The 25,321-nt window shown below is 52.0% G+C and overlaps 26 non-coding genes across 26 annotated transcripts; all 26 read right to left on the bottom strand.

The window, feature by feature from the left end:
• Positions 1–10,506: 10,506 nt before the first annotated feature.
• On the bottom strand, positions 10,507–10,590 carry TRNAL-CAG (transfer RNA leucine (anticodon CAG)). Its single transcript has one exon. It is a non-coding gene; the product is annotated as a tRNA-Leu (tRNA).
• Positions 10,591–15,673: 5,083 nt separating this feature from the next.
• On the bottom strand, positions 15,674–15,757 carry TRNAL-CAG (transfer RNA leucine (anticodon CAG)). The gene has a single exon. It is a non-coding gene; the product is annotated as a tRNA-Leu (tRNA).
• A 668-nt stretch (positions 15,758–16,425) lies between these two features.
• On the bottom strand, positions 16,426–16,509 carry TRNAL-CAG (transfer RNA leucine (anticodon CAG)). The gene has a single exon. It is a non-coding gene; the product is annotated as a tRNA-Leu (tRNA).
• Positions 16,510–16,870: 361 nt separating this feature from the next.
• Positions 16,871–16,954, bottom strand: TRNAL-CAG (transfer RNA leucine (anticodon CAG)). The gene has a single exon. It is a non-coding gene; the product is annotated as a tRNA-Leu (tRNA).
• An 846-nt stretch (positions 16,955–17,800) lies between these two features.
• On the bottom strand, positions 17,801–17,884 carry TRNAL-CAG (transfer RNA leucine (anticodon CAG)). The gene has a single exon. It is a non-coding gene; the product is annotated as a tRNA-Leu (tRNA).
• A 220-nt stretch (positions 17,885–18,104) lies between these two features.
• TRNAL-CAG (transfer RNA leucine (anticodon CAG)) lies at positions 18,105–18,188 on the bottom strand. The gene has a single exon. It is a non-coding gene; the product is annotated as a tRNA-Leu (tRNA).
• A 220-nt stretch (positions 18,189–18,408) lies between these two features.
• On the bottom strand, positions 18,409–18,492 carry TRNAL-CAG (transfer RNA leucine (anticodon CAG)). The gene has a single exon. It is a non-coding gene; the product is annotated as a tRNA-Leu (tRNA).
• A 362-nt stretch (positions 18,493–18,854) lies between these two features.
• Positions 18,855–18,938, bottom strand: TRNAL-CAG (transfer RNA leucine (anticodon CAG)). The gene has a single exon. It is a non-coding gene; the product is annotated as a tRNA-Leu (tRNA).
• Positions 18,939–19,158: 220 nt separating this feature from the next.
• TRNAL-CAG (transfer RNA leucine (anticodon CAG)) lies at positions 19,159–19,242 on the bottom strand. Its single transcript has one exon. It is a non-coding gene; the product is annotated as a tRNA-Leu (tRNA).
• Positions 19,243–20,396: 1,154 nt separating this feature from the next.
• TRNAL-CAG (transfer RNA leucine (anticodon CAG)) lies at positions 20,397–20,480 on the bottom strand. The gene has a single exon. It is a non-coding gene; the product is annotated as a tRNA-Leu (tRNA).
• Positions 20,481–20,700: 220 nt separating this feature from the next.
• Positions 20,701–20,784, bottom strand: TRNAL-CAG (transfer RNA leucine (anticodon CAG)). Its single transcript has one exon. It is a non-coding gene; the product is annotated as a tRNA-Leu (tRNA).
• A 220-nt stretch (positions 20,785–21,004) lies between these two features.
• On the bottom strand, positions 21,005–21,088 carry TRNAL-CAG (transfer RNA leucine (anticodon CAG)). The gene has a single exon. It is a non-coding gene; the product is annotated as a tRNA-Leu (tRNA).
• A 220-nt stretch (positions 21,089–21,308) lies between these two features.
• TRNAL-CAG (transfer RNA leucine (anticodon CAG)) lies at positions 21,309–21,392 on the bottom strand. Its single transcript has one exon. It is a non-coding gene; the product is annotated as a tRNA-Leu (tRNA).
• Positions 21,393–21,754: 362 nt separating this feature from the next.
• TRNAL-CAG (transfer RNA leucine (anticodon CAG)) lies at positions 21,755–21,838 on the bottom strand. The gene has a single exon. It is a non-coding gene; the product is annotated as a tRNA-Leu (tRNA).
• Positions 21,839–22,058: 220 nt separating this feature from the next.
• Positions 22,059–22,142, bottom strand: TRNAL-CAG (transfer RNA leucine (anticodon CAG)). Its single transcript has one exon. It is a non-coding gene; the product is annotated as a tRNA-Leu (tRNA).
• Positions 22,143–22,363: 221 nt separating this feature from the next.
• TRNAL-CAG (transfer RNA leucine (anticodon CAG)) lies at positions 22,364–22,447 on the bottom strand. Its single transcript has one exon. It is a non-coding gene; the product is annotated as a tRNA-Leu (tRNA).
• Positions 22,448–23,292: 845 nt separating this feature from the next.
• Positions 23,293–23,376, bottom strand: TRNAL-CAG (transfer RNA leucine (anticodon CAG)). The gene has a single exon. It is a non-coding gene; the product is annotated as a tRNA-Leu (tRNA).
• A 220-nt stretch (positions 23,377–23,596) lies between these two features.
• Positions 23,597–23,680, bottom strand: TRNAL-CAG (transfer RNA leucine (anticodon CAG)). The gene has a single exon. It is a non-coding gene; the product is annotated as a tRNA-Leu (tRNA).
• A 220-nt stretch (positions 23,681–23,900) lies between these two features.
• On the bottom strand, positions 23,901–23,984 carry TRNAL-CAG (transfer RNA leucine (anticodon CAG)). The gene has a single exon. It is a non-coding gene; the product is annotated as a tRNA-Leu (tRNA).
• A 221-nt stretch (positions 23,985–24,205) lies between these two features.
• TRNAL-CAG (transfer RNA leucine (anticodon CAG)) lies at positions 24,206–24,289 on the bottom strand. Its single transcript has one exon. It is a non-coding gene; the product is annotated as a tRNA-Leu (tRNA).
• Positions 24,290–24,367: 78 nt separating this feature from the next.
• TRNAL-CAG (transfer RNA leucine (anticodon CAG)) lies at positions 24,368–24,451 on the bottom strand. Its single transcript has one exon. It is a non-coding gene; the product is annotated as a tRNA-Leu (tRNA).
• A 79-nt stretch (positions 24,452–24,530) lies between these two features.
• On the bottom strand, positions 24,531–24,614 carry TRNAL-CAG (transfer RNA leucine (anticodon CAG)). Its single transcript has one exon. It is a non-coding gene; the product is annotated as a tRNA-Leu (tRNA).
• A 79-nt stretch (positions 24,615–24,693) lies between these two features.
• On the bottom strand, positions 24,694–24,777 carry TRNAL-CAG (transfer RNA leucine (anticodon CAG)). Its single transcript has one exon. It is a non-coding gene; the product is annotated as a tRNA-Leu (tRNA).
• A 78-nt stretch (positions 24,778–24,855) lies between these two features.
• On the bottom strand, positions 24,856–24,939 carry TRNAL-CAG (transfer RNA leucine (anticodon CAG)). The gene has a single exon. It is a non-coding gene; the product is annotated as a tRNA-Leu (tRNA).
• A 78-nt stretch (positions 24,940–25,017) lies between these two features.
• On the bottom strand, positions 25,018–25,101 carry TRNAL-CAG (transfer RNA leucine (anticodon CAG)). The gene has a single exon. It is a non-coding gene; the product is annotated as a tRNA-Leu (tRNA).
• A 78-nt stretch (positions 25,102–25,179) lies between these two features.
• On the bottom strand, positions 25,180–25,263 carry TRNAL-CAG (transfer RNA leucine (anticodon CAG)). The gene has a single exon. It is a non-coding gene; the product is annotated as a tRNA-Leu (tRNA).
• Between the last annotated feature and the right edge of the window lie 58 nt (positions 25,264–25,321).

Here is a 25,321-nt window from a genome sequence, read left to right as displayed (position 1 = left end):
ACGGCGCAGGACGCTGTAGCGGACTCTCCATTATCCATCACAGAGCCGTCTGTGTAGAGGGCCACTCGGTCTGCATAGTCGCCATATAGACGCTCGGCCGCCTCCTGAAATATGGCACAGCGGGGGGTGTTGCGCTTGGAACGCACTCGCGGAAGTTCCGTCTGTATGCTCAGCGGCCGATTTCGATGTGGCGGCGGCAGGGTAGGTGGAGCGATGGAGCGGTTTAGCGGCGTCCACTCGTCAAAGAGGCGCGCCACGTGCCCCATGCGCGAGTGCGGCGAATTGCGGAGCCTGGCTATGAGTTCTGCTGTGCCCTGCGCACGGTGAAGTCGCTCGATGTGGTTCAGAGCCGCCCGCTCTGCCCGTAGTGAAACCGGCCAGGCCCCGAGCTCGGCGTAGGTGGGGCCCACTTGCGAGGTGTTGGGGAGTCCCGCAAAGCGACGCAGGGCCTTTCTGTGGTCGGTATCCAGCTGTTCCCACTGCCAGGCGCGGACACCAACCAGCGGGAGCGCATAGAGAGATCGCGCCACGGCTATACCTTCGTATAGTTGCCTCGCGAGTGGTATTGAGATTCCCTCGCCGCCTGCGAGGAGGCGGGCAACATACCCAGTGATGCGGCGATTCCCAGCTCGGAGTCCTTGCACCGCCGTTTTCCACCGCAGCGCGTGATCAATGGTCACACCCAGGTACTTGACACTGGTCTGCCAAGGGAGTGGGCTTCCGAAGAGGTGGAGCTGTGGTGTGTTTTTGCGGTAGCTCGGCCGGGGGTGCACCATCATTGCCAGAGTTTTCTCTGGCGAGATGTTTAGGCCGATGTTGCCCAGGTGGTTCACGACCGCATCCAGAGCACTCTGTAGAGCCGCGCGGACAGCTGGGCCTTCGTAGGTTGGGCCGGAGGCAAGGATCGCCACATCGTCCGCGTAGACCGCCATTTGGACGTGGTGCCGGGAAGCTGGGAGACAGTGGGGCAGCCGTGCAAGCGCCAGGTTAAACAGGAACGGGCTCAGTACGCTTCCCTGCGGGACGCCGGAATGGATGGAGCGGGGCGAGCTGATGGAGTTGCCCACCCGCACCCGGAAAGTTCTGCCGCTAAGGAAGGCCTGCACATATGCCAGCAGCTTGCCACTAACGCCCAGTGAGCGCACGGCAGCGAGGACGACGGCGTGCGGCAGCAGATCGAACGCACTGCGTACATCCAACAAGATGAGGTATGACACCTCTCTTCGTCCCCTGGCATCCTCGAGAGCCGAGACCACCTGGGAGATGCAGTCCGCCGTGCAGCGGCCTCTCCGGAATCCGCTTTGTTCGGGCGCCAGAGCCCTGCACGCTGTGGCGATCCAGTCGAGGCGGAGCAGCGCGACAGCCTCGAGCGTCTTCCCGGCGGCCGAGGTCAATGAAACCGGCCTGTAAGAAGTAAGCGCTTTCTGCGGTTTCCCGGGCTTCCGGACGGGCACAACCAGGGCGCTTCTCCAATCTTCGGGGATGTCCCCACTGGCCCAGATTTGGTTATAGGCGGCAAGGAGCGCAGGGCGCTGGTGGCTCTCGATGTTGAGCAGCATCTGATACGTAATACCGTCCGCTCCGGGAGCACTGCGGCTGCCGCGTCGACGCTCGAGTACGTTGCCAAGCTCGTGGGGGGTGATATCTGCGTTGCAGAGCTCAGCTATATCTGTCTGCAGCCGTGCTGGTAGAGCCGGGGGGCTGGAGAGCGTGATGCCCAGCGGCGCCGTTCGAGGCGGCGCGAAGTGGTCAGCCAGGGCTTCCGTCAGCTGCGCCGTGCTGATCCCGCGAGCGATGGCGATGGTAAGGACCGCGCAGCGAGGCACAGCAGGGTAGAGCATCGCGCGCAGTATCCTCCAGGGACGGCCAGGGCGACGGGAGTCACACAGTGCACCACACATGCGAGCCCAACTCCGTCTGCGGCAGCGGGCGGCGTGGCGGCGACAGACGGCGTCCAAGCGATTGTACAGCGTCCAGTGTTCTGGTTTGCCAGTGCGGATGGCTCGCCGCTGGGCAACACGTCGTGCAGCGCGCACGTTGAGCAGTTTAATATCCGGGACTGGGTCACCCACAGTCACAGAGCACTTCACAGTTGCCACGCGCGCGCACTGGGCCACATGTCCGAAAAAATGTACACCGTTAGGAGACCTGGTGCTGCAGCGCTCGCGAAACTCGCCCCACCGCACAACACTATACACACGCGTGGTGGCTTGATCACGGTGCACTGGTGTGAGCACTATTGGGTAGTGATCGGACCCCTGTGTGTCCGGCTCACACTCCCACCTGTATACACAGTTGGACGAGGTCAGCGTAATGTCAATCGCGCTGTGCTGCCCCACCCGCTGTACGTGCGTGGCCGCTCCGCTATTTATGATGCGAAGCCTCGCTCGCTGGGCAGCCGAGAAGAGTTCCCTTCCTCGGCGGTTGGTGCTGTGGCATCCCCAACTGGTGTGGTGTGCATTGAAGTCGCCACACAGCACCGCGTCACAGTTCAGGCGGTCAGCCAGCTTTTCAATTTGTGCGGCGTCCCACACCACCTGCGGTCGCACATAAACACTGGCGACAGCCGTGTCTGTGTCGCGCACGCGCACAATCACTGCACAACACTCCGCGGCTTCCGTCGACAGGTCAGACACACTCACAAGCAGGTGGGGCAGTGAGTTGCGCACATAGATGGCAGTGCGGGGTCGACCAGGCTCATGCGTTGGATCGGCGCATGGCACAGCTACACACGGATCACTAGCACAACTGGTGGGACCACTGTATCCGGTGAATCCGGGTAGTTTCAGCTCCTCCGCGCGAACGTATGTTTCCTGCAAGGCAAGGACATCACATTCGAGGCGCGGAAGGAGTTGAACCAGTTCTGCGTGGCGGCGGCGCAGGGAGCGGCAGTTCCACTGCCGGATGCGCGGCCTTCGAGTTGTTGTGTTAGCCATGTTGGGCTAGTGATTCTTGAGCCGCCAAGGCCGCAGTGCACAGCTGGCGGGCGATGGAGTCTGCAGGGAGGTGGTCCACGAGTGCGCGAACAGCCGCTGTTAGAGCAGCGATGACAGCATCCTTGGCATCTGGTGGCGCACTGGAGTGGATGGGCTGGCTAGATGCCGTCTTTCCAGCCAGGGCTTCGGAGAAGGTGGTGCCGTCTCTGATATTTGACGTGGGCTTCCACCGTGGCTTTTTGGATGCTGCTTCTCGGGATGGCACTGTAGTTGCACTAATTTGAGCGCGCACTGTGCGAGTGGCTTCCCGGCGTGTGATAGGTCGTTTGGATGTGACCAGGAGAGTGGCAACCTTGCGCTCCTGTTGCCAGCGGGGGCAGCGTGGTTCCTTGGCGTCATGTGGACCCCCACAATTGATGCAGCGCGGCTTATTTGCGGCGCATTCCTTGGTGGCATGAGGTCCACCACATCTGAGGCAGCGCGTCGGCGCTCTGCACGTTGCTGTGGCGTGGCCCAGCGCACCGCACTTTGCACACTGCACCGGGCGTGGGAGACACGCGCGCACTGTACGCCTGAGCTTAAACAGCGCAATCTCCTCAGGGGGGGTGACTCCGGCGAACCGAACGACGATGTTACGGCCACTGCGGGAGCATCCAAGAATGGGGACTTTGCTCTCCATGTTGTCGAGGACCTCGTCGAGGGGCACATTGCCGTCGACGGCATAGATTATGCCAGCACAGGTGTTCGTGCTGGCCACTCGAGCGCGGACACGGACATCCCCTATTTCCGCAACCGCGAGTAGGGGCTCGAGTTGCGCTGAAGGCTCGGCGTCCACGGCAACCACGTTCCGGCGAAAATTGACGCGAACGTTGCTGACTCCCGGCAGTTTAGAGAGCTGAGCCCCGATGACTTCCCTGGACAATGCCAGGAAATTGCCTTTCCTTTCCCTTGGCCGGAAGAGTACAGTCTCGGTTTTAGTGCCGAGGGTTTCAGCCAGCGCGGCCTGGGAAGTTCTTGCCATGGGCGCAGGGTTACTTGGGAGTGCGCTCGAGGCTTGTGTATTTGCCCTGTGCACGTCTTCATGCGGCGTGCCGCCGGCAAGTGATTCTGCTTGCGTCAGTGGCCCCTGCTCGGTGGACAGCACTGCCTGCGGAGGTGCCTCTTTGCTAGCAGACGACACGGCCTGTGCCGATGATTCTAGGCCAGAAGCCGAGGCGGCCGGCCGGTGCGCCTCTCCGCTAGCAGACGACACAGGTTTCGGAAATGCCTCTTCGTAGGGGCGAAAAGCCAGGCGGCGAGTTTTTCGTTTGTCGGCCCTCCGCGCCGGCGCCGATTTTGTGGGCGGGGCTAGACGGGAGTCACCAGCGCCATCTCTGGGTTGGGACGGGAGTTGCTGGTGCGCTGCCGGTAGCAGCTCAGGTTGCCCGTCGGAGGAGGTGTGGAGAGGGTTTCCAGCGGCAGGTGCAGCGGGCAGTAGTGGCGGGAAGTCTTCCAGGCACAAGTTGGATTCCCTTTGTGGTGGGGCCTTGTATTGCTTGCCAGGCGCACGTTTTTGTTTGGGGCTGGAATGCGAGCCGGTCTTTTTTTTTCCCAGCGCGTCTTGTTGCCCGCCGGCTGGAGGCAGGAATACGGGGTCGGCTTGTAGCTTCTTCTCCCCTGCATGCCTAGTATTCTTGGGCGATACTTCTCGGCGCTCGTTCCGCGAATGTGGGGTGGGTATCTCCGGTCTGAGCGGCGTCGTGGTCGCCTGAGGCGCGATCGGAGAACAGCTCTCAAAACGCGGGCTCGGTACGCATATTGCGGGGTACCGAAAAGAGCTGTCCAGATTCTTGTACAGCAGGGAATCCGTGCCTGCTCCATCCGCGCCCGGCGAACTGGCTTCAGCAGTTGTGTCCAAGAAGAGTATGGAGCTCTTCTCCCCAGCGTCCACTGGGATGGTTACAACCATTCCAGGAGCCGCTACCTGGGGGCTGGCGTTCGCAACTGGCGGAGTGGCCCCAGAGGAGCTCTGGGCAGCATCAGGGCGTTGTACGGCGGTCACCAATCCTTGCGCCTGAGATTGCAGCTCCAAAATCCTGTTCGCATCCGAGTAGAGTTGGTGCAGCGAGCGGGTGCAGTCAACACTGCCCACACGGCGGTGCTTCCCGGTCGCCCGTGAGCGGAGGTTCGAGGACATTCCCTCCATCGTCTCATCAAGACGGTTCATCCTCTATGAGGACTAGGGGATACTAAGAGCCCCATCGTGGGGCTGAAAACTAGGGAAAAACAGCAAAACGCAATTGCACGTGGTACTCTTCCAAAAAATTCCGTCCGAACACGACAGTAGCTCGGAGAAAAGTGGGCGGTGCGCTCGCGCCGGCTAGGTTGCCACCAGCCGGAGAAGGCTATTGGACAGACGGATATGCCCGGCGCGCCAATCGGCATGCTGGGACCATCCGCCTCGCTCGCAAGCGCCAAAGTGATCGTACAACACCTTTCCGCCTCACGTCCGCCTGGCGGCCGAAAACTGGCGGACCGCTCCCGAAACGGACGAGGCGGAAGGCGCTCCGAAACGATCGTACAACGGCCCTTAGGCGTGCTACCCCCTCCGCAGAAGGCAGAGCGCTGCCGTGACGTCACGTCAGTGCTGGGGCGGAAATGAGCAGAGTCGCAGGGGTGCCTCCTCTCCACATTCCTGGTGGCCAGTGCACCCGTGTAAGTCACGATCGCCGCTGGCGCGGGGGACGAGGATGGGATACCAGTGTATCCCACATGGGTTGTGGGTTCGTCATATTAAAACTCAAAACTCTCTAAGCGCCACCAAAAGCTCTGCTCTTTCGAACCACTCAGGAGCTTCAGGAGCAAGTTTCTGAATTTCAGTATACTTATGCATACACTCCTGAAAATAGATCCGTGCTGGACGTACATCAGGATCGCAATGATATCCTGCCATTCTGGAGCGCCAAATACAGTGCAGGCCCATTAGCATAATAAGGTCGCATGGTGTCCCATCCTCACTCTCTACAGGCAAGTACCGTATTCCATGAGAGTCTAGCGGAAATTCCTTTCTTAAAGTCCTCTGCAAGATGTCCCAGAAGTATAGCCCCTCCCAACAATGCAAAAAACGTGGTCTATTGTCTCCGGTTTTTTACAGATTAAACATTGTGATCCCCAAGGTAGAAATAAATGCTTCCCATCCAAAAATTTCTTTACTGGTAGTGTTCCGGTATGTAACTTGAATTTTTTTTTGCACTTGGCGGCACCTGCATCGCCTTCACACGCTTAAGTACGTCGCGTCCCAGGCCTCCACTGTATACGGCCCTGTACATAGGTTGTGGAAGAACTACATCGCACAAATCCGTATACAACTTCTTCCTGCTAACAGAAGAAAAATACTCATACGAAAACCGAACAGATAGGAATCGAACACTCGCGACAACCTCTCTAAAGTAACCAAAAATACGTTCCGATAAACTTTCGGTTGAGACAACAAAATCCGGCAGTGCATTTCCAAGCCTTAATTGGCACACAGTGCGCAAAAACGGATCACTTACATCACCCACAAAAAAAATCTGCTTACGATCTGTCGTAGAAATAAGTGCCCCAGACTCAGGCCACCGTCCTTGACCCGCATAAACAAATTCGTCCGGCTGCATCGTTCCCAGCCCGCAGCCCACACAAAAACGGCAAAGATCCGGTGCAGTCTCTGTACGTTCATCCTTGCACAATGCAACACTTGCATCACGTACCACAACCTAGACATAAAAAAACAGATTACACACAGTGGCCCTTGCGAAAATTGATAGATGTTGCCCTTTCCACCTCTCCACCTTTTCACGCGTGTGGCTTGAGTCTGTTCTCTCCAGTACGGTTCGCTATTGCGGTAAACGTCTTTGGGACGCCCAAGTACTTTACTGGGGTCGTCACCCAAGACATGTTTGCAAAATGGTCGGGTTTCGTTGGCCATTTTCTGTGCCAAAGGCCCAGGGACTTTGACCAATTCACTTTACTGCCTGTGACTTTGGTGAATTCTTTTAGACATGCCACGGCCTCGGTTACACCTTCCCTATTCACTGTAAACACTGCGACATCATCAGATAGGCCAGCAGCTTAACTTCTGCCGCTTGAAGCTGGAAGCCACGAATTTTTTTCATTTTGCATGATATACAAACACAACGCTTCGATGTAAATGCAGAATAGAAGGGGGCTAAGGGGACAACCCTGGCGCACCGAGCGCTGCAGGACGATGGGGGCCCCCAAACTCTTGTTTACAATTAAGCTTGTCGTGCAGCTCCGATACGCCAAGGCCACTCCCTCTCGAATAATGGACCCTGCATTTACATGGTCGAGTATGCAGAACAGGATTTCGTGTGAAACACAATCAAATGCTTTCTCAAGATCTATCTGAAGTATGGCTACACCGCTATTTGTATGATCATAACATTCAAGCACACACCACGCTCTATGAATATTGGTAACAATGGAGTGTCCTTTGATCCCACACGTCTGGTGAGGACCGACTATATCTTGAATAACTGACTGTAGTCTACGGGCTAAAATCTTCATGAAAACTTTATAATCTACGTTTGTGAGTGCGATAGGTCGATATGTTGTTACCTGTTGTAACTTTTCTGCTTCATCATATTTAGGAATTAACACTGTGTGGGATTTACCGTAAGACGGAGGCAATTAATTCATTTACTTTGTAGGCTTCATTATACACTGCTGTAAGTACTGGCACTTTTTCGTGTTTATATGCTTTGTAAACAGCCGCACTTAATCCATCAGGTCCAAGTGATTTTCCAAGGTTCAAATTTTCTATCACATGCTCGACCTCTGACGCAGTTATCGACAGCTACAACCTTTCTTTCTGTTCGTCATCTAATCGCGGTACAGCGCTAAGAAACTTTTCCTTGAACGCGCTCACATCCACTTCTTGCTTCGCGAACAACTGATAATATTAAAGAAATGCCTGCTGGATATGACCGCTTTCTCCAGATAACGCCCCACCCCAATCAATCTTTTCAATGCGGTTTTGCTGAGCATGCGTTTTTTTCCATTCCTAGCGCTCGTTTTGACGGTGTCTCCCCAGCTGCTACATCTTGCGCCCTAGCCCGCACAAGTGCGCCGCGATAGCGTTCTTCTTCGAAGAGTTCAGTCTTGTGTTTTATTTTGCTATTGTCGTCCATCCATTTTCCAGGCTCTTCGCTTTCTTTTTCGACAAGCTTAGCCAGTAAAGATCTTAAATTTTCTTCCTCACGCTTCTCTTGTGATGTACAGCTTGACCTTTCGATCGCTGCTATCTTTTGCAAAGTTCTCACTGCTGCAATACTTTCAGTTCCCCACTCGTCTCTAATTTGCCGTTTTCTTCATTTACTTTCCTGCTAAAGATGTCGTCTGTAATGACCTTATTTAATTTCCACATCTCCCAAGAAAACTGATTTCCTCTTTTCTTTGTCCCTATCCCAACAATGATCACAAAATGATACCGGTACTACACTGTAGGTACTGCATTTTGAAATAACGTCCGGCGACACATAAATGCGATCTAGCCGTGTATGGCTTGACCGCTGAAAATGTGTGAACCTCACACAGTGCTCGCCTTCTAAACATTCCGCCACATCATCGAGGTTGCACGTCGCTATAACCTCTGAGAGTGCCTCCGTGCTTCTGTCCCTAAACGTCCGTGCACAACCTCTCAGAGCGCAATTGAAGTCACCCATGATGATCAGAGATTTCTCACAAAATAAGTACTTTTGTAGGTTTTGAAAAAAAAAAAACTCCTTTCATCCACCGCATTTGGAGCGTACACACAAATGATGCGCCAATATGTTTTGTTGTACACGAAGTCAACCAAAACACCTACCCGATGGACACGCCATATATCCCTGAACCTCAAGTCCTGGTAAATTCTTAACAAAAATGACACAGCCCGCAGAAGTGCCTATAGCGTGGGACACTACTGCAAAAAACCGAGACGTGAAACGTCGCACCATGTTCCCGGTCTCATCTTCCCCGTCAATTTTGCACTGTCAGGACGTCAATGTCATGCTCAGTTAAAATGCGGTATACCTGGCTCTGCTTCTTCTTGCTTGCCAGTCCCCTGACGTTAAGTGTACCGACTTTTATGGGGGACGCAGGAGCCATTTTCATACAGAAGAAAGAGGCCGGGAACATGGTGCTTACCCTTCCCGTCTAGCGCGTGGCTAGACGACGTCTTTGACACCGGAACCATCAGGTGCTGGTTCCAGGCCTGGCTGCGGGGGCGGTTTGTCGAGGGTTCTCCTCTCCGTCGACACATTAGGTCGTGGTCGGATGGATGGCCGCCATCCTTGGGTCGTTTTTGCCGGCGGCTCCTCGACACTGGGGGCTGCCGCCCTGTCTCCATCGGCTCCGGTCTGGGCGTGTGGTCGCTTCGCTGGGGCAGGACCACTGGTAGTACGGCCGCCGCTCTTGTCATGGTCCTCGTTCGGAGTAGCTGGCTCGGTTTCTTGGAGCGCTGGGCCGGTTTCTTGGAGCGCTGGCGCGCTTATTTCATCTCTCGACGCCTCCATCCCATTTTTCGAAGATTCTCCCCCTTCAGGTTTCCGCCCACCATCGCTGCTGGAGGGTCCCGAAGAGTCCGTCACGCCTGCGTGCTTTTCGGACTCCCCTATGCCTTTTTGCAGATTCCTCGGCCTCGGCTACGTCCATCAGGAGTTCCGCAGAGTCGTCTTTCAACACAGCTCCCGTAGCTACCGCATAAGTGCGGACACAGTCGATATCCGTGTGACCGCACCGCCGACATTTCGTACAGCGGGGAACTTAACATTCATGCTGCACGTGGCCCGTACCGTGGCAGCGCAGGCACTGCAATGGACGTCCAGGCGCCACGACAAGAGCCAACTCTCCGGCGACGCGTACCTGGTGTGGTAGGTCATCCACTTTCAGACCGGGCTTCAATTTCAGTAGGACAGTCCTTGTCGTTGAGCTCTTGTCATTGACGCCTTGGATCTGCCATCGCTCTCGCGTAACGTCTGTCACTTTGCCAAATGCCGTCCGGATGTCGTCGTCGGCCACACCATGGAGCATCCACTGTAGCCGCAGCTTTACCTGCTGGTCTTCCGGGCCGATGATGAGGCAGCGGCGTCTCTTAACTTGCAGCTCATTGAAGGCGAGCAGCTTCTTTGCTGTCTCCGTGCTCCGCAGGGTAACCGCCCACACATGGTTGATTTGGTGCGCCGCCAACGCGACCACGTCGGGGAGCGTACCGGTCTCGGCCAGGGCGTCGCGGACATCCTCGACGCGAAACAGCCTCGCTCGCACGTCTCCGTGAAGAAAAACTGTCGAAAACAACACGTCCTGTTGGCAGTGTCGGCAAAATTATCTGGTACTCCTTATCTTCGCAGTCATCAATCCTGTTTCCGCGGCCATCGAAGGCCGCTGTCGACGCTCCGCTGGAGCCCATGATACTGCATGCGATCCAATCAGCTCGGCTGCCGGAAGCAGAATGGGCGGCCATCCTGAGAGAACACGGGTGCACTGAAATCGGTGCAGAGTAAAAGCTTCCTTTTTAGTTTTGTGTGCATGAAAAGAAAAACAAAAACAGTGATGTCAGAAGTGGGATTCGAACCCACGCCCGTAAGACCGGACTGCGACCTGAACGCAGCGCCTTGGACCGCTCGGCCATCCTGACTTTTTTTTTTATTGCCGGGCTTCGACAAAATACAACAAAAAGCATACACGGGTAGACACCCAAACTACAAAAAGGTAGCCTACAGCCCCCAGAGGGCCAGGCCTTGTCAGTATAAAATTCCCTGAGTTCCGTCAAAGGTTCGAGCTTTGAAAGCCACTCAGGGGGAGATGCTTGTGTTTTCAGCACCTCGAAGAACTTGTGCATTGTCTCACGGAAATACAATCGCGCAGGCCGCGCATCCGGGTCACAATGAAAGCCTGCCATTCGGGAGCGCCATATGCTATGGAGGCCCGCGAGCATTACTAAATCCAACGGAATGCAATCTTCTTTTGCGGTAGGCAGGAATCGGATTCCATACGGATCCAATGGTAATTCTTTTTTGATGGTCCTTTGAAGGACGTCCCAAAAATATACCCCTTCCCAACAGTGCAAGAAAACGTGGTCGATTGTTTCTGGTTGTTTACATATAAGGCAGTGGGATCCCCAAGGAAGGTAAAACCCCTTTTTTTCTTGGAAAGATTTTACAGAGTCCCGGTGTGAAGCTTGAAGAAGAAATTTTTGTTCCCGGTGGTACCTGCATTTTTTTCACCCGTTTCAGGACATCTCTGCCTGGGCCTCCGGAGCATATTGCCCTGTACATTGGTTCCGACAATAACACGTCACATACATCCTTGTACAATGTTTTCCGCTGAACGCCACTTAAATAATTTTTTGAAAATCTCGCCGTCAAAAACCTGACGCTAAACACAACCTCTTTAAGAAAACCATAAATACCTTCAGTCATAGTCTCCGTTCCAACAATGAAATCTGGCACAGCACGCCCGAGCCGTACTTGGCATACGGTACGTTGGAAGAGATCTTTAACGTCTCGGAGAAACAAAAATCTGTTTACTATCTGCCGTATGAACAAGTGCCCCAGACCAAGTCACCCTGCCTTGACGCTCCTGAACAAATTTGTCCGGCTGCACCTCTCCCATTTTGAGGCCTATATGAAGACAGCGAAAATACAGTGCAGCTTTTGCACATTTAACCGTGAGCAGTGGAGTACTTGCATCACGTACCAGAGCTTGCTTATCAAAAACATATTGCACACAGTTGCTCTTGCAAATACAGACAAATTAGCACTTTTCCATTTTTCGGCTTTCTCACGCGTTTCTTCAACCTGTGTTTTCCAAAAAGGCTCAGTGTCCCTGTAAAATTCGAGTGGAACACCTAGGTATTTCACGGGTGTTGTCACCCAAGAAACGGTGGCGAAAACAGCTGGAGTTGACGGCCATTCTCCGTGCCAGAATCCCAGGCATTTACCCCAATTCACCAAACTTCCGGTGACCTCACTGAAACCCTTTACTGCTTTAATTGTCCTGCTTATGCTTTCTTGGTTAACGCAGAAAACAGCAACGTCATCTGCGTATGCTAAGAGCTTCACTTCTGATGCCTGTACACGAAAACCATGAATAGCCTCATTTCCTATAAAGTTTAGGCAGAGGGTTTCTATATAAACACAAAACAGCAGAGGGCTGAGGAAACAGCCCTGGCGCACCGATATCTGCACACTAATGGGGGCCCCCAAGGTCTTGTTTACTATTAACCTCGTAGTGCAGTTACGGTAAGCCATGGCCACACCCTCTCTTATAACAGAACCAACGTTAATGTAATGTAGAATGCAAAGCAGCAATTCGTGCGCCACACAGTCAAACGCCTTCTCAAGGTCAATCTGAAGAACTGCGACCCGAGCATATATTGCGTCACAACATTCAAGCACGCACCTAGCCTTGTGAATATTCTCAACAATGGAACGCCCCTTGATCCCACACGTTTGGTGAGGTCCGACTATTTTATGCATTACGGTCTGTAGCCTGCCTGCAAGAACCTTCACATAAATTTTGTAGTCGACATTTGTGAGGGCTATGGGCCTGTAAGATGTTACCTGTCTGAGTTTTTCTGTTTGATCGGTTTTTGGTATGAGCACAGTATGCGAGGATGCATATGATGTAGGCAGAGCATGCAACACATACGCTTCATTAAATACCACTGAGAAGAGCGGTGCTAGTTCCTTCTTGAAAGCTTTATAAAAAGCCGCGCTCAGGCCGTCGGGACCACGCGACTTTCCTGAGTTTAATTTATCAATAGCCTGTTCCAATTCTTGTTCGCTAATTGGCAGCTCAAATCTTATTCTGTCTGCGTCATCAATACGTGGCATGCCCCTAAAAATATCTCCTTAAATCTTCCCATGTCAACATGCCTCGAAGCGAAGAGCGCTTGATAGTAATCAAAAAAAGCCTTTGCAATGCTGTCATCGTCAGATGCAGTGGCACCGCCTCATTGTATTTCCGCGACATTGCTTCGCCGAGCGTGCGCCCTTTCCATTCCTAACGCCCGTTTTGTGGGTGTTTCGCTCGCGGCGAATTGCTCAGCTCTCGCGCGCACAAGTGCGCCACGATATCGCTCTTCCTCTATCGCTTCTAGCTTTTGTTTGGTTTTTCGGACGTCTTCACTGAAACCCGGTGCCTTGCATTCCTGAGCTAATAACTTGTCCAGTAAGGACTTCAAATGCGCCTCGCTTAACCTTTCTTGAAAACGTATGCAGCTGGCCCTCTCTATTGCATACACTTTTATCTGCTGTTTGCAACTTTCCCATTCTTCTCCAGCTGCCCGATTGCCAATAACGGTTATTTTGTTAATTTCCTGTGCTGCAAACCCGGTGAAAATTTCGTCTTCCAGAAGCTTATTGTTGAATTTCCAGAGGTCCCACTGGAAAGAGTTTTTACGTTTTACCGCGCCTATGCTACATTTCACCAAGCAGTGGTCCGAGAAAGTTGCAGGAACAACATCGTAGCTGTGACACTTTGGCGACAGGTCGACCGATACATATATTCTATCAAGGCGGGCATGGCTACTTCGTTGGAAGTGCGTGAACATCATGCCGCGCTTGTATACCACACATTCAGTCACGTCCTCCAATGCAAACTAATCGATCAAGCGACGGAGAAGTTCGGTGCTTTCATCGCGGTGGGACCGCGTGCTGGTTTTGTCAGCCGCGCTCAAGACACAATTAAAATCTCCCAACAATATCAGGTGTTTTTCTGTGCGTAAGAAACGCTGAATGCTCTCAAAAAAAGCTACCATATCCCCGCCCACGTTAGGTGCGTAAACGCAAATTAGTCGCCAATCAGAGCAGGCGAAAGCAAAATCCACTACTACACAACGACCCGAAGGGCACGATGTGTACGCCTGCACCTCGAGGCTAGGCAGCTTTTTTATAAACACAATGCATCCGGCAGATGTGCCGACGGCATGGCTCACGACCGCATAGAATCTTGACGTAAAACGTTGCACGATGCTCTCGGTGTCTTGTTCCCCTTCCACTTTCGTTTCCTAAATAGCAAGCAGATCGATATTATGATCTGTTAAAATGCGGTGCACTTGGCTCTGCTTCCTCTTAGCGGAAAAACCTCTGACATTGAGCGTTGCAAATGTCAAGGAGGTTGCAGAAGCCATATTTAAAAACGTGTGAAGACGCCGAGAGCACCGTGTTCACCTTTCACGTCTAGCCCGAAGCTAGACGCCGTTGCCACCACCGCAGCCGTCAGGAGCGGATGCCTGGTTTTGCTGCGGAAGCAGTGGAGGCGCCTTCTCGGCGATCTGCTTGCCTGCCGCAAGGTTGGGCGTTGGCCTGAGTGTTGGTCGCCTGGACTGGCCTGTTTTCGCTGGCGGCTCCTCAACGCCGCCATCTGCGGGCTTGTCCCCTTCGTTGTCGGTTAGGTCGTGAGGTCGCTTGGCTGGGGCGGCGACGGTCGTCACACGGGCGCCGCTCTGGTCCATCTGTTCCTCGCTGGTCGGTGGTTGGTCGACATTTTTAGCCGGATGACTGGTCCCGTCGCTAGATGACCCTTCATTTGCCCCAGCAGGAATTACCGTCCCCGGTTCCTTCCCACCGCCGCTGGCCGTGTTTCCGCCGCCGCTCGGGTACCCCGAAGACTCCGTCGTCACCGCCGGTTTCGTCGTCACGTCGGTTCCCTTTGCCGCCTCTTCTGTCTCGGCGACGTCCATAATATGCTCCGTCGTGTCGACTCCCATTGCCAGCCCGGTTGCCACTGCGTATGTGCGGACGCAGTCGCTGTCGGCGTGGCCGTAACGCCTGCATTTCGAACACCGGGGCACTTTACACTCTCGCCGAACGTGGCCCGTGCCATGACAGCGCAAGCACTGCATCGGTCGCTCCGGCGCCACAACAAGGGCCAGCTCCCCGGCGACACGTATCCGGTGAGGCAGATCGTCGACTTTCAAACCAGGTTTCAGTTTTAGGAGCACAGTTCGTGTTGTAGATCCCTTGTCGTGGACGCCTTGGACGCGCCATCGTTCCCGTGTAGCTTCTGTTACCTTCCCGAACGCAGCAAAAGCCGTCCGGATGTCTTCGTTGGCCACGCCTTCCAGCATCCAGTGGAGCCATAGCTTGACTTGTTGGTCTTCCGGATCGATGATAAGACATCGCCGTCCTTTCAGTTCCTTGAAGGCGAGAAGCCTCTTGGCTCCTTCAGCGGTCTTGAAAGTCACTGCCCAAACGTGGTTGATTTGGTACGCCCCCAAAGCCACCACGTCAGGGAGCGTACCAGCCTGGGCCAGCGCATCACGAAAATCCTAGACCCTAAAGGGCCTAACACGAACATCGCCGTGCAGAAAAAGTGTGTTTAAAACCACAAGTCCGGTAGGCAGCTGTGGCAAGATAACCTGATAGTCCGTATCGTCGTTTCCCTCGATCCTGTTTCCGCGGCCAGCAAGGGCCGCTGTCGCCGCTCCGCCGGAGCTCATGATTCTGCGTCCGTCACGCTCGGTGGCCGGAAGTAGAATGATCGGCCATCCTGACAGAACACGGGTGCACTGAAATAGGTGCAGAGTAAAAGCTTCCTTTTTAGTTTTGTGTGCATGAAAAGAAAAACAAAAACAGTGATGTCAGAAGTGCGATTCGAACCCACGCCCGGAAGACCGGACCGCTCGGCCATCCTGACAGAACACGGGTGCACTGAAATCGGTGCAAAGCAAAAGCTTCCTTTTTATTTTTGTGTGCATGAAAAAAAAACAGCGATGTCAGAAGTGGGATTCAAACCCACGCCCGGAAGACCGGACTGCGACCTGAACGCAGCGCCTTGGACCGCTCGGCCATCCTGACAGAACACGGATGCAGGTGCCACCAGGAGTAAAGACCTTCTTTTTTAAATTACACACCGGGACACTCCCAGTTAAAAAGTTTTTGGAAGGAAAGGATTTCTTTTTACCGTGGGGATCGAACTGCTTAATTTGTAAACAGTACGAAACAATAGACCATGTTTTCTTGCATTGCTGGGAAGGGGTTTATTTTTGGGATGTGTTACAAAGGACAATAAAGAGCTACCACTTGCCGCGCAGGGAATTCGTTATTTAAGCACCGACAATGAGGATGGGGTACCATTTGATCTCATAATGCTCTTGGGCCTCCACTGTATATGGCGCTCCATAATGGCAGGCTATTATTGGGACAAAGACGCACGACCTGCCCGAATTTCTTTTCGGGAAAGAATGGACTGCTTTCTGGCCATCCAGAAAGCAGCTGCGGAGCCTCCCGAGTGGCTCTCGAGGCTATAACCGCTCTGTATGCTTCGTGAATTTTAGAATGACGAAGCCAGACTCATGCTGGCTGACCACGACAGTGTCTTATGTACATAGTGTTTTGTGTGTTTTTTGTTGAATGTTTTTTTTTGGTTAAATGTTATGAGCCAAAGCCAGGCAATAAAGAAAAAAAATCGGTGTAAAGCAAAAGCTTCCTTTTTATTTTTGTGTGCATGAAAAGAAAAACAGCGATGTCAGAAGTGGGATTCGAACCCACGCCCGGAAGACCGGACTGCGACCTGAACACAGCGCCTTGGACCGCTCGGCCATCCTGACAGAACACGGGTGCACTGAAATCGGTGCAGAGTAAAAGCTTCCTTTTTAGTTTTGTGTGCATGAAAAGAAAAACAAAAACAGTGATGTCAGAAGTGGGATTCGAACGCACGCCCGGAAGACCGGACCGCTCGGCCATCCTTGCAGAACACGGGTGCACTGAAATCGGTCAAAGCAAAAGCTTCCTTTTTAGTTTTGTGTGCATGAAAAGAAAAACAAAAACAGTGATGTCAGAAGTGGGATTCGAACCCACGCCCGGAAGACCGGACCGCTCGGCCATCCTGACAGAACACGGGTGCACCGAAATCGGTGCAAAGCAAAAGCTTCCTTTTTATTTTTGTGTGCATGAAAAGAAAAACAGCGATGTTAGAAGTTGGATTCGAACCCACGCCCGGAAGACCGGACTGCGACCTGAACGCAGCGCCTTGGACCGCTCGGCCATCCTGACAGAACACGGATTTTTTTTTCTTTATAGCCTGGCTTTGACCCATAACATTTACACAAAAAACACTCAACAAAAAACACACAAAACGCCATGTACATACGACACTGTCGTGGTCAGCCATTAGGTGCCATCAGGAGAAGGTCTTTACTCCTGGTGGCACCTGCATCCGTGTTATGACAGAACACGGATGCAGGTGCCACCAGGAGTAAAGACCTTCTTTTTTAAATTACACACCAGGACACTCCCAGTTAAAAAGTTTTTGGAAGGAAATGATTTTTTTTACCGTGGGGATCGAGCTGCTTAATTTGTAAACAGCCCGAAACAATAGACCATGTTTTTTTGCATTGCTGGTAAGGGGTTTATTTTTGGGATGTGTTACAAAGGATAATAAAGAAAGAGCTACCACTTGACGCGCAGGGAATTCGTTATTTAGGCATAGACAATGAGGATGGGGTACCATTTGATCTCATAATGCTCTTGGGCCTCCACTGTATATGGCGCTCCAGAATGGCAGGCTATTATTGTGACAAAGACGCACGACCTGCCCGAATTTATTTTCGGGAAAGAATGGACTGCTTTCTGGCCATCCAGAAAGCAGCTGCGGAGCCTCCCGAGTGGCTCTCGAGGCTAGAGCCGCTCTGTATGCTTCGTGAATTTTAGAATGACGAAGCCAGTCTCATGCTGGCTGACCACGACAGTGTCATATGTACATAGTGTTTTGTGTGTTTTTTGTTGAATGTTTTTTTTTTGGTTAAATGTTATGAGCCAAAGCCAGGCAATAAAGAAAAAAAATCGGTGTAAAGCAAAAGCTTCCTTTTTATTTTGTGTGCATGAAAAGAAAAACAGCTATGACAGAAGTGGGATTCGAACCGACGCCCGGAAGACCGGACTGCGACCTGAACGCAGCGCCTTGGACCGCTCGGCCATCCTGACAGAACACGGGTGCACTGAAATCGGTGCAGAGTAAAAGCTTCATTATTAGTTTTGTGTGCATGAAAAGAAAAACAAAAACAGTGATGTCAGAAGCGGGATTCGAACCCACGCCCGGAAGACCGGACCGCTCGGCCATCCTGACAGAACACGGGTGCACTGAAATCGGTGCAAAGCAAAAGCTTCCTTTTTATTTTTGTGTGCATGAAAAGAAAAGCAGCGATGTCAGAGGTGGGATTCGAACCCATGCCCGGAAGACCGGACTGCGACCTGAACGCAGCACCTTGGACCGCTCGGCCATCCTGACAGAACACGGGTGCACTGAAATCGGTGCAGAGTAAAAGCTTCCTTTTTAGTTTTGTGTGCATGAAAAGAAAAACAAAAACAGTGATGTCAGAAGTGGGATTCGAACCCACGCCCGGAAGACCGGACCGCTCGGCCATCCTGACAGAACACGGGTGCACTGAAATCGGTGCAAAGCAAAAGCTTCCTTTTTATTTTTGTGTGCATGAAAAGAAAAGCAGCGATGTCAGAGGTGGGATTCGAACCCATGCCCGGAAGACCGGACTGCGACCTGAACGCAGCGCCTTGAACCGCTCGGCCATCCTGACAGAACACGGGTGCACTGAAATCGGTGCAGAGTAAAAGCTTCCTTTTTAGTTTTGTGTGCATGAAAAGAAAAACAAAAACAGTGATGTCAGAAGCGGGATTCGAACCCACGCCCGGAAGACCGGACCGCTCGGCCATCCTGACAGAACACGGGTGCACTGAAATCGGCGCAGAGTAAAAGCTTCCTTATTAGTTTTGTGTGCATGAAAAGAAAAACAAAAACAGTGATGTCAGAAGCGGGATTCGAACCCACGCCCGGAAGACCGGACCGCTCGGCCATCCTGACAGAACACGGGTGCACTGAAATCGGTGCAAAGCAAAAGCTTCCTTTTTATTTTTGTGTGCATGAAAAGAAAAACAGCGATGTCAGAAGTGGGATTCGAACCCACGCCCGGAAGACCGGACTGCGACCTGAACGCAGCGCCTTGGACCGCTCGGCCATCCTGACAGAACACGGGTGCACTGAAATCGGTGCAGAGTAAAAGCTTCCTTTTTAGTTTTGTGTGCATGAAAAGAAAAACAAAAACAGTGATGTCAGAAGTGGGATTCGAACCCACGCCCGGAAGACCGGACCGCTCGGCCATCCTGACAGAACACGGGTGCACTGAAATCGGTGCAAAGCAAAAGCTTCCTTTTTATTTTTGTGTGCATGAAAAGAAAAACAGCGATGTCAGAAGTGGGATTCGAACCCACGCCCGGAAGACCGGACTGCGACCTGAACGCAGCACCTTGGACCGCTCGGCCAGCCTGACAGAACACGGGTGCACTGAAATCGGTGCAGAGTAAAAGCTTCCTTTTTAGTTTTGTGTGCATGAAAAGAAAAACAAAAACAGTGATGTCAGAAGTGGGATTCGAACCCACGCCCGGTAGACCGGACCGCTCGGCCATCCTGACAGAACACGGGTGCACTGAAATCGGTGCAAAACAAAAGCTTTCCTTTTTATTTTTGTGTGCATGAAAAGAAAAACAGCGATGTCAGAAGGGGGATTCGAACCCACGCCCGGAAGACCGGACTGCGACCTGAACGCAGCGCCTTGGACCACTCGGCCATCCTTTTTTTTTCTTTTTCTTTTTTTTTCTTTATAGCCTGGCTTTGACCCATAACATTTACACAAAAAACACTCAACAAAAAACACACAAAACGCCATGTACATACGACACTGTCGTGGTCAGCCATTAGGTGCCATCAGGAGAAGGTCTTTACTCCTGGTGGCACCTGCATCCGTGTTATGACAGAACACGGATGCAGGTGCCACCAGGAGTAAAGACCTTCTTTTTTAAATTACACACCAGGACACTCCCAGTTAAAAAGTTTTTGGAAGGAAATGATTTTTTTTACCGTGGGGATCGAGCTGCTTAATTTGTAAACAGCCCGAAACAATAGACCATGTTTTTTTGCATTGCTGGTAAGGGGTTTATTTTTGGGATGTGTTACAAAGGATAATAAAGAAAGAGCTACCACTTGACGCGCAGGGAATTCGTTATTTAAGCATAGACAATGAGGATGGGGTACCATTTGATCTCATAATGCTCTTGGGCCTCCAATGTATATGGCGCTCCAGAATGGCAGGCTATTATTGTGACAAAGACGCACGACCTGCCCGAATTTATTTTCGGGAAAGAATGGACTGCTTTCTGGCCATCCAGAAAGCAGCTGCGGAGCCTCCCGAGTGGCTCTCGAGGCTAGAGCCGCTCTGTATGCTTCGTGAATTTTAGAATGACGAAGCCAGTCTCATGCTGGCTGACCACGACAGTGTCATATGTACATAGTGTTTTGTGTGTTTTTTGTTGAATGTTTTTTTTTTGGTTAAATGTTATGAGCCAAAGCCAGGCAATAAAGAAAAAAAATCGGTGTAAAGCAAAAGCTTCCTTTTTATTTTTGTGTGCATGAAAAGAAAAACAGCGATGACAGAAGTGGGATTCGAACCGACGCCCGGAAGACCGGACTGCGACCTGAACGCAGCGCCTTGGACCGCTCGGCCATCCTGACAGAACACGGGTGCACTGAAATCGGTGCAGAGTAAAAGCTTCCTTATTAGTTTTGTGTGCATGAAAAGAAAAACAAAAACAGTGATGTCAGAAGCGGGATTCGAACCCACGCCCGGAAGACCGGACCGCTCGGCGATCCTGACAGAACACGGGTGCACTGAAATCAGTGCAAAGCAAAAGCTTCCTTTTTATTTTTGTGTGCATGAAAAGAAAAGCAGCGATGTCAGAGGTGGGATTCGAACCCACGCCCGGAAGACCGGACTGCGACCTGAACGCAGCGCCTTGGACCGCTCGGCCATCCTGACAGAACACGGGTGCACTGAAATCGGTGCAGAGTAAAAGCTTCCTTTTTAGTTTTGTGTGCATGAAAAGAAAAACAAAAACAGTGATGTCAGAAGCGGGATTCGAACCCACGCCCGGAAGACCGGACCGCTCGGCCATCCTGACAGAACACGGGTGCACTGAAATCGGTGCAAAGCAAAAGCTTCCTTTTTATTTTTGTGTGCATGAAAAGAAAAGCAGCGATGTCAGAGGTGGGATTCGAACCGACGCCCGGAAGACCGGACTGCGACCTGAACGCAGCGCCTTGAACCGCTCGGCCATCCTGACAGAACACGGGTGCACTGAAATCGGTGCAGAGTAAAAGCTTCCTTTTTAGTTTTGTGTGCATGAAAAGAAAAACAAAAACAGTGATGTCAGAAGCGGGATTCGAACCCACGCCCGGAAGACCGGACCACTCGGCCATCCTGACAGAACACGGGTGCACTGAAATCGGTGCAAAGCAAAAGCTTCCTTTTTATTTTTGTGTGCATGAAAAGAAAAGCAGCGATGTCAGAGGTGGGATTCGAACCGACGCCCGGAAGACCGGACTGCGACCTGAACGCAGCGCCTTGAACCGCTCGGCCATCCTGACAGAACACGGGTGCACTGAAATCGGTGCAGAGTAAAAGCTTCCTTTTTAGTTTTGTGTGCATGAAAAGAAAAACAAAAACAGTGATGTCAGAAGCGGGATTCGAACCCACGCCCGGAAGACCGGACCACTCGGCCATCCTGACAGAACACGGGTGCACTGAAATCGGCGCAGAGTAAAAGCTTCCTTATTAGTTTTGTGTGCATGAAAAGAAAAACAAAAACAGTGATGTCAGAAGCGGGATTCGAACCCACGCCCGGAAGACCGGACCGCTCGGCCATCCTGACAGAACACGGGTGCACTGAAATCGGTGCAAAGCAAAAGCTTCCTTTTTATTTTTGTGTGCATGAAAAGAAAAACAGCGATGTCAGAAGTGGGATTCGAACCCACGCCCGGAAGACCGGACTGCGACCTGAACGCAGCGCCTTGGACCGCTCGGCCATCCTGACAGAACACGGGTGCACTGAAATCGGTGCAGAGTAAAAGCTTCCTTTTTAGTTTTGTGTGCATGAAAAGAAAAACAAAAACAGTGATGTCAGAAGTGGGATTCGAACCCACGCCCGGAAGACCGGACCGCTCGGCCATCCTGACAGAACACGGGTGCACTGAAATCGGTGCAAAGCAAAAGCTTCCTTTTTATTTTTGTGTGCATGAAAAGAAAAACAGCGATGTCAGAAGTGGGATTCGAACCCACGCCCGGAAGACCGGACTGCGACCTGAACGCAGCACCTTGGACCGCTCGGCCAGCCTGACAGAACACGGGTGCACTGAAATCGGTGCAGAGTAAAAGCTTCCTTTTTAGTTTTGTGTGCATGAAAAGAAAAACAAAAACAGTGATGTCAGAAGTGGGATTCGAACCCACGCCCGGTAGACCGGACCGCTCGGCCATCCTGACAGAACACGGGTGCACTGAAATCGGTGCAAAACAAAAGCTTTCCTTTTTATTTTTGTGTGCATGAAAAGAAAAACAGCGATGTCAGAAGGGGGATTCGAACCCACGCCCGGAAGACCGGACTGCGACCTGAACGCAGCGCCTTGGACCGCTCGGCCATCCTGACAGAACACGGATTTTTTTTTCTTTATAGCCTGGCTTTGACCCATAACATTTACACAAAAAACACTCAACAAAAAACACACAAAACGCCATGTACATACGACACTGTCGTGGTCAGCCATTAGGTGCCATCAGGAGAAGGTCTTTACTCCTGGTGGCACCTGCATCCGTGTTATGACAGAACACGGATGCAGGTGCCACCAGGAGTAAAGACCTTCTTTTTTAAATTACACACCAGGACACTCCCAGTTAAAAAGTTTTTGGAAGGAAATGATTTTTTTTACCGTGGGGATCGAGCTGCTTAATTTGTAAACAGCCCGAAACAATAGATCATGTTTTTTGCATTGCTGGTAAGGGGTTTATTTTTGGGATGTGTTCAAAGGATAATAAAGAAAGAGCTACCACTTGACGCGCAGGGAATTCGTTATTTAAGCATAGACAATGAGGATGGGGTACCATTTGATCTCATAATGCTCTTGGGCCTCCACTGTATATGGCGCTCCAGAATGGCAGGCTATTATTGTGACAAAGACGCACGACCTGCCCGAATTTATTTTCGGGAAAGAATGGACTGCTTTCTGGCCATCCAGAAAGCAGCTGCGGAGCCTCCCGAGTGGCTCTCGAGGCTAGAGCCGCTCTGTATGCTTCGTGAATTTTAGAATGACGAAGCCAGACTCATGCTGGCTGACCACGACAGTGTCATATGTACATAGCGTTTTGTGTGTTTTTTGTTGAATGTTTTTTTTGGTTAAATGTTATGAGCCAAAGCCAGGCAATAAAGAAAAAAAAAATCGGTGTAAAGCAAAAGCTTCCTTTTTATTTTTGTGTGCATGAAAAGAAAAACAGCGATGACAGAAGTGGGATTCGAACCGACGCCCGGAAGACCGGACTGCGACCTGAACGCAGCGCCTTGGACCGCTCGGCCATCCTGACAGAACACGGGTGCACTGAAATCGGTGCAGAGTAAAAGCTTCCTTATTAGTTTTGTGTGCATGAAAAGAAAAACAAAAACAGTGATGTCAGAAGCGGGATTCGAACCCACGCCCGGAAGACCGGACCGCTCGGCGATCCTGACAGAACACGGGTGCACTGAAATCGGTGCAAAGCAAAAGCTTCCTTTTTATTTTTGTGTGCATGAAAAGAAAAGCAGCGATGTCAGAGGTGGGATTCGAACCCACGCCCGGAAGACCGGACTGCGACCTGAACGCAGCGCCTTGGACCGCTCGGCCATCCTGACAGAACACGGGTGCACTGAAATCGGTGCAGAGTAAAAGCTTCCTTTTTAGTTTTGTGTGCATGAAAAGAAAAACAAAAACAGTGATGTCAGAAGCGGGATTCGAACCCACGCCCGGAAGACCGGACCGCTCGGCCATCCTGACAGAACACGGGTGCACTGAAATCGGTGCAAAGCAAAAGCTTCCTTTTTATTTTTGTGTGCATGAAAAGAAAAGCAGCGATGTCAGAAGTGGGATTCGAACCCACGCCCGGAAGACCGGACTGCGACCTGAACACAGCGCCTTGGACCGCTCGGCCATCCTGACAGAACACGGGTGCACTGAAATCGGTGCAGAGTAAAAGCTTCCTTTTTAGTTTTGTGTGCATGAAAAGAAAAACAAAAACAGTGATGTCAGAAGTGGGATTCGAACCCACGCCCGGTAGACCGGACCGCTCGGCCATCCTGACAGAACACGGGTGCACTGAAATCGGTGCAAAACAAAAGCTTTCCTTTTTATTTTTGTGTGCATGAAAAGAAAAACAGCGATGTCAGAAGTGGGATTCGAACCCACGCCCGGAAGACCGGACTGCGACCTGAACGCAGCGCCTTGGACCGCGCGGCCATCCTGACAGAACACGGGTGCACTGAAATCGGTGCAGAGTAAAAGCTTCCTTTTTATTTTTGTGTGCATGAAAAGAAAAACAGCGATGTCAGAAGTGGGATTCGAACCCACGCCCGGAAGACCGGACTGCGACCTGAACGCAGCGCCTTCGACCGCGCGGCCATTCTGACAGAACACGGGTGCACTGAAATCGGTGCAAAACAAAAGCTTTCCTTTTTATTTTTGTGTGCATGAAAAGAAAAACAGCGATGTCAGAAGTGGGATTCGAACCCACGCCCGGAAGACCGGACTGCGACCTGAACGCAGCGCCTTGGACCGCTCGGCCATCCTGACAGAACACGGGTGCACTGAAATCGGTGCAAAACAAAAGCTTTCCTTTTTATTTTTGTGTGCATGAAAAGAAAAACAGCGATGTCAGAAGTGGGATTCGAACCCACGCCCGGAAGACCGGACTGCGACCTGAACGCAGCGCCTTGGACCGCGCGGCCATCCTGACAGAACACGGGTGCACTGAAATCGGTGCAGAGTAAAAGCTTCCTTTTTATTTTTGTGTGCATGAAAAGAAAAACAGCGATGTCAGAAGTGGGATTCGAACCCACGCCCGGAAGACCGGACTGCGACCTGAACGCAGCGCCTTGGACCGCGCGGCCATCCTGACAGAACACGGGTGCACTGAAATCGGTGCAGAGTAAAAGCTTCCTTTTTATTTTTGTGTGCATGAAAAGAAAAACAGCGATGTCAGAAGTGGGATTCGAACCCACGCCCGGAAGACCGGACTGCGACCTGAACGCAGCGCCTTGGACCGCGCGGCCATCCTGACAGAACACGGGTGCACTGAAATCGGTGCAGAGTAAAAGCTTCCTTTTTATTTTTGTGTGCATGAAAAGAAAAACAGCGATGTCAGAAGTGGGATTCGAACCCACGCCCGGAAGACCGGACTGCGACCTGAACGCAGCGCCTTGGACCGCGCGGCCATCCTGACAGAACACGGGTGCACTGAAATCGGTGCAGAGTAAAAGCTTCCTTTTTATTTTTGTGTG

Source organism: Amblyomma americanum, chromosome 3 (assembly GCF_052857255.1).
Source record: "Amblyomma americanum isolate KBUSLIRL-KWMA chromosome 3, ASM5285725v1, whole genome shotgun sequence".
NCBI lineage: Eukaryota > Metazoa > Arthropoda > Arachnida > Ixodida > Ixodidae > Amblyomma > Amblyomma americanum.
This window is presented reverse-complemented; position numbering and strand designations above follow the sequence as displayed.